This window comes from Capricornis sumatraensis, chromosome 5 (assembly GCF_032405125.1).
Source record: "Capricornis sumatraensis isolate serow.1 chromosome 5, serow.2, whole genome shotgun sequence".
Classification (NCBI taxonomy): Eukaryota; Metazoa; Chordata; class Mammalia; order Artiodactyla; family Bovidae; genus Capricornis; species Capricornis sumatraensis.
Genome location: NC_091073.1, coordinates 73,294,354 through 73,302,483, shown reverse-complemented (window position 1 = coordinate 73,302,483; position 8,130 = coordinate 73,294,354). Strand labels below are relative to the sequence as shown.

At 38.7% G+C, this 8,130-nt stretch overlaps 1 pseudogene; it reads left to right on the top strand.

Annotated features, from left to right (window-relative positions):
• The first annotated feature begins 7,142 nt into the window (after positions 1 to 7,142).
• LOC138080434 (GTP-binding nuclear protein Ran-like) lies at positions 7,143 to 7,842 on the top strand (annotated as a pseudogene).
• Positions 7,843 to 8,130: the final 288 nt, after the last annotated feature.

Sequence of the window (8,130 nt, the reverse complement as noted above, 5' to 3'; positions counted from 1 at the left end):
TTAATTGCATTTCTAAAAACTTTGCAGATTTTAAGACACAATTTATTAGTAAATACAGTTTACAACAACAAGTAATATTTTCCAACTGTGAGCATATCGATTCATCCTTCCTTGATACTTTCTCATCATACATTTCAGAAGTGCATTCTGTGTTTGGCTGGAAAAGCTTCAAGATACTGCTAAAATAAAATTATTGAGCATGAATGTGATCTTACTATTATAAAATATAAAATTCCACACGTAATGACAGCCCATTTACAGAGACAAACTAAAGTTTTATGTAGGTAACTGAGAAATAAGTGGTATCCCCACATATTATTTCTCTAGTGTTGAATGAGTACTTTGTGATTGTATGCAGGCCTTCTGGTTATTAAGTAATAATCAATTTTCCAGTAAAGACAATATATGGCTTTTATGCATCTAGGTATTTTTTTGGTCATTTAAAAGCTTACAGCTTTACTTTTAGCTTTTGCATTCTAAACCACTGAAATAGTTTTATGAATTATGTCATAAATCTTTAGAACACTCCCTGGAGCTATATTGGAAATCAGTCATAATCTTTGGGGAACATAAGGTTAATGTAAAGTATTTATATTTATATAAATATTCATGTGTTTCATGTAAAATATACACATACCCTGAGTATGGTAAATTCTTAACATTTTTACATAGATATAGGTTAAGTAACAAAGCCAAATAAATGAGGATAATTTATGCAATTTTTGCCATTAGGGTCTCATGTGTAAAACTTCATGTTTATGAAGGTCTAAAGACACTGATAATTAAATTTATATTAGACACTTGCACAAAACACCACTATATCTTTCCTATGCATATAAATGAATAGAAATAATCTTGAAGAATGCATGCTTAATTAATAACAATGAATACTTCTGGGGAAGTAGGACTGGGAGGGGGATGTAGATGGTTCTCTGAGAGGACCTGAACTTTATCTACAATATATACATCATTTATAATTTTAATAATTAAAATAGTTTTTTTACAATGAAAATGTTTAATGCAATTGATTTTCCTGTTTCCCAAAGAAAATTGTTAGCAGTTATTTGCCAGGAGCATCACCTGAGTCCCTGTAATCTTACATCAGTGCTTGTGACCCTAGTCACCCGGTACATGATTTATGTAGACTTTTCCCACCACAAAGGAAAGGGTAGTATAGAGATTTGTTCTACACTGGCTTGCCTACACATAGATAATGGCCAAGAAATAATAACTAACACATGCATCCCTTAAGGCTCTGTTTGCAGTTTTGTTATGAATAGTAATCTGGGTTTAAGAGTTATGTATTTTATGACTGCTTCCTTTCCCTTATATTAATATTCTCTCCCTGGCCCTTTTCTACCTTTATTCTTTTGGTACCTTATGTTTCAGATTTGGAAAGGACTCCAGGGACCATCTAGTTCTTATCTGGTGTATAAATTTTCAATGAACTTCTCAGCCTCTGGTATTATATGCAAACACATTGCAAATACTCCCAATTGTTCTGCTTAAACCTTATTCTTTGTTCTTTCTTATCCTAGTTTCCAGTGTCACACAGAGCTAACTAAACCTCAAAACCAGGTGAGTCACATTCAGAAGCTCAATGTACCGCATCCCACTGATATATTTTAAAGAGCCTTGGCTACACCTGCTATCCATGAACCATTCATTGTTCAGACAAGATGGCAACTTGAGGGGCATTTAGCCATCCTCTGCCTGTGGATCAGAAATAATAACTAACACATGCATCCCTTAAGGCTCTGTTTGCAGTTTTGTTATGAATAATAATCTGGGTTTAACAGTTATGTATTTTATGAATATTTCAGTTCCTACTATGCAGCAGAAATGGCCTTATTTTGCAGAAGGGACTTTGGCTGGAAACAAAGAGGGCTCCAGCTCTAATACATGAATGTAAAATGTAGATCTATTAATAGTTGTTCAAATTATTTGCCCTTAACCAACAGGTTTCCAAGAATAATAAATGCAGGGAGACTCTGCTTAGTCATGTGACTGGAAATGGCAATAAAGATGGACCATAATTAGGAAACCAGGTCCATAAATGTGTCATTTGGACTGCTATCTAAAGTGAGTAGGAGGTTTATCAGGGTTCATCGTAAACAGGTGACTGATGAATCACAAGTTTGAGAGCCACTGGTTTACAGAGTAGGTTCTATGTGGGTGAAATACTATGTAAAAGAAAGTCCCTTTTGATCTTTGGATATAAATTGTCCACTTAATTGATCATGTAAGGTAATTGTGGTATTATAAACATGTAATGATGCTGTCGGCCATTACTTATTGTGTCTGTGGTACTGTGGGTCAGTGTCCACCCTGAGTACTTAACATTCATTTTCTTATTTAATCTTCAAAGACTGTTAGGAAGATTTTCTAATTATCATTCCATAAAGAATGAACCAAAGCTTGGAAAGATTAAGCACTTGCTGTTAGTCTTTTAGTACTGAAGTTTGAGCATGGGTCTTTCTGACACCTGACTGGAGATGAGAAGGGTGTGGTTTACCTGCTCAAACATGAGCCGTATGATTTGGGGTAAAGTGTGATGAGTGGCTGACTTTGATCAAGTCCACTACCTAGATTTTGGAAATGAAGATTTCCTTCGGAGAAGAGATGGATGGAAATAGTCAGCTAATCCTGGGATGTAATAATCATGTGTCGTCACGGTCTAGATGCCAAGCTAGAACTTTAAGAAGACAAGCTTCACCTGTGAGTGGGTTGATAAATTTCACCTCGTTTGTTCAAATTAGTAAGGCAAGCTGTTAGATGCATTCAGGTATGAGGAAATAAACTTTGTCTCTCTGCGAGGGTAGAAGGTATGTGAAAAGAATGGAGAGAAGAAACATAAACATAGAGAAGGAAGACAGTGATGGTTGGTTTTGAAATTGCCCAGCATTGATTTCCTGCACTGAATAATGATAAAAAGAGCAAATGCTTCCTGAGTACTTACCATATGCAAGCATTTATGTGAGCACATCACAACTATACCAAACATGCGCAATATAGATGAAAAAAATAAGGCTCAGAGAGGAGAAGGAATTCTCGTAAAGTCACTCAAGTCTGACTGAAAAACTAAGGAAATGTACTATTTCTTAATCTATGTATGCATCCCCCGTTGTTCAGCCAGGATTTCAAACCTTTCTTTGACAAGGCATGCAGATAAAGGCCTGCAGAGAATGTCTGTGGATGATTTGAAGCCAATTTCTCTGGGCAGGACTCTGAGAGAGGGGGTAAGCGCAGTGGTTGAAAGCCTGACACTGTCTAGCTATTGTGGGTTTGGAAACCTGTACTTTGTTAGCCTGACTATCAGGCTTTGTGTTTTCTGTGCTTATGTCTCTTTGTCTTCAGTCAGGTTCCTTTGGAAAATTCCAACCTGTTTTGCTGAGCTGAGAGAAACAATGTTCCTTTGTTCAGTCCTGAGCCATAGAGCAGGGAACAACACTTCTCTGTCAGGGTGGAGGAAAGGATGGAATGGGATGGAGGCAGCATGGGGAGAATGATGACTATCAAAGTGAGAGAAGCCTGAGAGGGAGCCTCACGTGCACACATGCACTCCTGGGTCCTTTGCTCTTCTGTGTGTGGTGGCAAGAGGGAGAGAAGGGAAAGAAGGCAAATGGCCTTTTACTTACGTAAACTATTGTCCTCCCTTGACTGTGGCTGTAGTCTTTGGAACAGGCGTCCAATGGAGCATATACAGGGTTTCTTTGGGGGTCTCCATCATTGACCTGTCTGTCCACTGTTTATTCCTCTGACTTGGGATAAACTAGCCTGATGTATACTGAAGTCCATCAATTCCTTCTTCTCTCCCATATGACCCTAGACTTGTTGCTGGTGTCCTCTTGCCCCACAAGAGGACTTCTCAAGTAGGGTACTCACAAGATAGCTCCAGCCTGCCTATCTTTTTAAGAACTATTTATTTATTTGGCTCCACTAGGTCTTAGTCGCAGCATGCAAGATCTTCAGTCTTGATTGCAGCATGAGGAATTTTCAGTTGAGGCATGTGGGATCTAGTTCCCTGACCAGGGATGGAGCCTGGGCCCCCTGCATCAGGAGCGTGGAGTCTTAGTCACTGAGTGTGGAGACTTCCTCACTTATCAGGATAGTCCCAAGCCTGATAATCTTTTTCACTGTACACTTGGTCAAAGAAAAATCCTACATCCTTGCCATGCCTGTTGGGAATCTGACTAGTTTTTTTTTTTTTTTTTTAAACAAACTGTAGTTTGATGCTATACTGGCTAAGTCTAAAACTGTGCCATCTTTGAGTACATCAGCTATACTACTTTAGTAAAGGAGCAATTTACTCCTCAACTATCCATTCTGTCCTTGTTGTCATCATACCCAATGTCTTTTCCTCTGGTCAAATCTACAGAGGGTAGATTACCAATTCCAGGGCATAATCATAACTTCAGCTGGAAATCATCTCCCTTCTTTTTGCAGGCACTTCCCAAATGCATGAGTCTCCCTGTGGTTTGTTCAGTGTCCTCCTCCCTTGGGTTGGGTGGGCTTCCCAGATGACTCAGTGGCAAAGAATCCACCTGCCAATGCAGAAGCCATAGGAGATGCAGGTTCAATCCCTGGGTCAGGAAGATCGCCTGGAGAAGGAAATGTCAATCCACTCCAGTATTCTTGCCAGAATAATCCCTAGGACAGGGATTTGCCTGGGGCTGCAAAGAGTCAGACACAACTGAGCACAAGGCAGCACGCACCACTTGGGTCGGGTAGGGGATGGGCAAAGAGGACGCAGAAAGAAAGCACGGTAGAGAGAAGGAACTCACAACCCTGGTATTTCTTTTAGATTGTTTGGTGACAGGGTGATAGCTGGAGAAGCAATCTAACCCCTTTTTAGCAAGTTCGTGGGCCCACATCTGAAGATTTTTTCAGAACTGAAGGTGGAAAGTACAAGCACTTATCTTCCTCACTTTTAGCACTGTTGTCAGGCTTTGGGGTTTTCCCAGTGATCAGAGGCAGCAGGAAAAGTCTTATTAAATAAAGGTTTGATGTATTTTAATCCAACAACAAGGGTGCAGAACTATGCTTCTTGCAACCATAGGTCAATATGGAACTAAAATGAAATAGGGCTGACAGTCCAGCCCATAGTGGCCATTAAATCAGTGGCAGCCATTATAGCTCAACAACCCCAAATTTTAAACCTGTAGGGCCAATTCCAGAATTCATAAGATTTGGGGTTTTAAAATGGTAATTCTGTGTAATATATAGCACCCCCAGGGTCTCTGGAGCAAAACCCTCTAATCAAGTACATTAATACTTCTGCAGTAAAACATATAAATAGTCACAGTAATGGGTTTACATAAAGACTTTAAATAACTTAATGTCAATGCAGGTGATGATTTGCCACTAAATGAGTTCAGATCGCTATAAGGTTTTGGCATCAAATGAGTTGTGAACAAATTGTCAGCTTTTAGAGTTGCTTAGATTTCAGTTTCTGATAAAAAGGTTGTGGACTTGAATTAATAATACCAAGTGTTTGTCCTGGGAACTAAAAACCAAGTCACTAGACTCACTGCCTACTCCCAACAATGCATCATTGAGCTGACCTTTTACAGAATAAACTGTGCTTCATTTGACCCATTCATGTTTTACCTAGCTAGCAGTAAACAATGCCCTTTATAAGTGCGTCAATTGTTCTACCTCTCTCTGGCAAAAGTACTTGGTGTGTAGCAGACAGGCCTCTTGGATGACTATAATAGTACAGAAATTTATTAAATGGTGCCCTGCTGCTTAACAAGCACTAATACAACTCTGAAACATGCCTAATTATAACCATGGAGTGTCAGGCACAAGGCTGAGTTCGTTGGAAATTCTATCCACTTTAAAGAGCATAGAGTATACCCTTAGTTATTAGTCCTTTTAAAGTATTACATTCTGGCTACTGTTGCTTGATTATACACACCATGGACTTTGACCAAGCTCTTTCTACTATTGAATGGCTGATTTTAAAAAAAAGAGTTTAAATAAAGGTAGAATAAAAACTATAAATTTAATCTAGAGTCTTCAGATTTCTTACATTTATTGCTGAACTTGAGATATTTACTATCAATTAATTGACTTATTTAAAATAATACACTGTAGAAATCTTCATGTTAGGCTAAAAATATTTTTAGTATAACTTATTACAGCAATAAGAGGTATTTTTAGCACAATGTCAAAAATGCCCTAGAGCTTTAGAATTGAAAGCGTATGTACATAACTTCCACATGTTTGGCATGAAATGTAATTTTTAAGAAATACATGGGATGTGAAATACTTAATGCAGAATAGTATTTATTCCTGTAGGAAAGGGAATACCATCTTCAAAAGTTACATAGGTGCCTACACAGGTATTGATAAATAAAATTTTATTCTTTGAACTGGATTCAAGGTAAGTGGGTATTTATTATTATTTATATTTTTGAATGCCTGAAATATTTCATGATAAATATACATGTACAGTTTGCATTAATTTTTCTGAGCTAGAGCAAAATAAGCACAAAATATGCTTCAGTGTCAAATATTTTGAGAATGATGAACTGTTTACTATTTAGCCAAACTTTTATGGATTTGCTTCTTGATGTTTCTTCATGCTCAGCATTCTTTGTAGGAATTAGTTGGCAGATAAAAGGGAAGGCCTGCAAATAAACTGTCTGTGGAAAATGATTCCATTTTGAACATGAAGCTTGACACTTTATTCTTAGAGGGAGGTTGAAAGCCACGGTGATCACACTTCTGCCCCTTCAGTTGCCCCTGGCGTTTCTGCTCTAGCCTTACCTTTGTATGTTGCAGAAGTTGGTCATCTGTCTTGCTATCTGCGTTTTTGGTTCTGTGCTTCCTTTCTCATAGAAACTATTGAAAATAAGGCATCCTTATTACATGAAAGAGGCCTTTCCCAGAATCCCAGTCTTTCTCTCATAAAAGTTTATATGCAAAAAAAGCCAGAGTCCACATTAGTCAGCCTTAACAAGATGTGGGAACCTAATCATGGTTCTGTTTGGTATGCAGAAAAATCTTCTTGGAAGCAAATGCTGAACAAACATATATGAAAGTGCTTATTTAGCACTATTTACACAAACTTTTTACATTTAACATTCTCATATTAAAATTTGGGGGGGCAGGAATTTGTGCTTCCGCCATCTTTCCAGCCCTCAGTCAGACGGGTACAGAGATGCTTCTGGAAGTAACATCACAATGGCTGCCCAAGGAGAACCCCAAGTTCAGTTCAAACTTGTTTTGGTTGGTGATGGTCGTACTGGAAAAACTACATTCGTGAAGCATCATCTGACTGGTGAATTTGAGAAGAAGTATGTAGCTACCTTGGGTGTTGAGGTCCATCCTCTTGTGTTCCATACCAACAGAGGACCTATTAAGTTCAATGTATGGGATACAGCTGGTCAGGAGAAATTTGGTGGACTGAGAGATGGCTATTATATACAAGCTCAGTGTGCCATTACAATGTTTGACGTAACATCAAGAGTTACTTACAAGAATGTGCCTAACTGGCATAGAGATCTGGTACGAGTGTGTGAGAATATCCCAGTTGTGTTATGTGGCAACAAAGTGGATATTAAGGACAGAAAGGTTAAGGCAAAGTCAATTGTCTTCCACTGAAAGGAGAATCTTCAGTACTATGACATTTCTGCCAACAGTGACTACAGCTTTGAAAAGCCCTTCCTCTGGCTTGCTGGAAAACTGATTGGAGACCCTAACTTGGAGTTTGTCACCATGCCTGCTCTTGCCCCACCAGAGGTGATCATGGACCCAGCCTTGGCAGCACAGTACGAGCACAATTTAGAGGTTGCTCAGACAACTGCTCTCCTGGATGAAGATGATGACCTTTGAGAAAGTGAAGCTGGGGCCTAGCGTCAGAAGTCTAGTTTTATAGGCAACTGTCCTGTGATGTCAGGGGTGCAGCGTGTTTGCCACTTGATTACATAGCTAAGCAGAACACGTGCTTAATCTTTGGATGCTGAAGGAGATGGATGGGCTTTGGAGTGAATGTCGCAGTTTAAAAAAAACAACCTTCATTTTTTGGAACCTGCATATTTAGGTGTTTTGGAACACAGTTTTTTCCTCCTTGAGTTTGAAATACAAGACTGCTATAGTCACATGATGATATTGAGAGGTGGA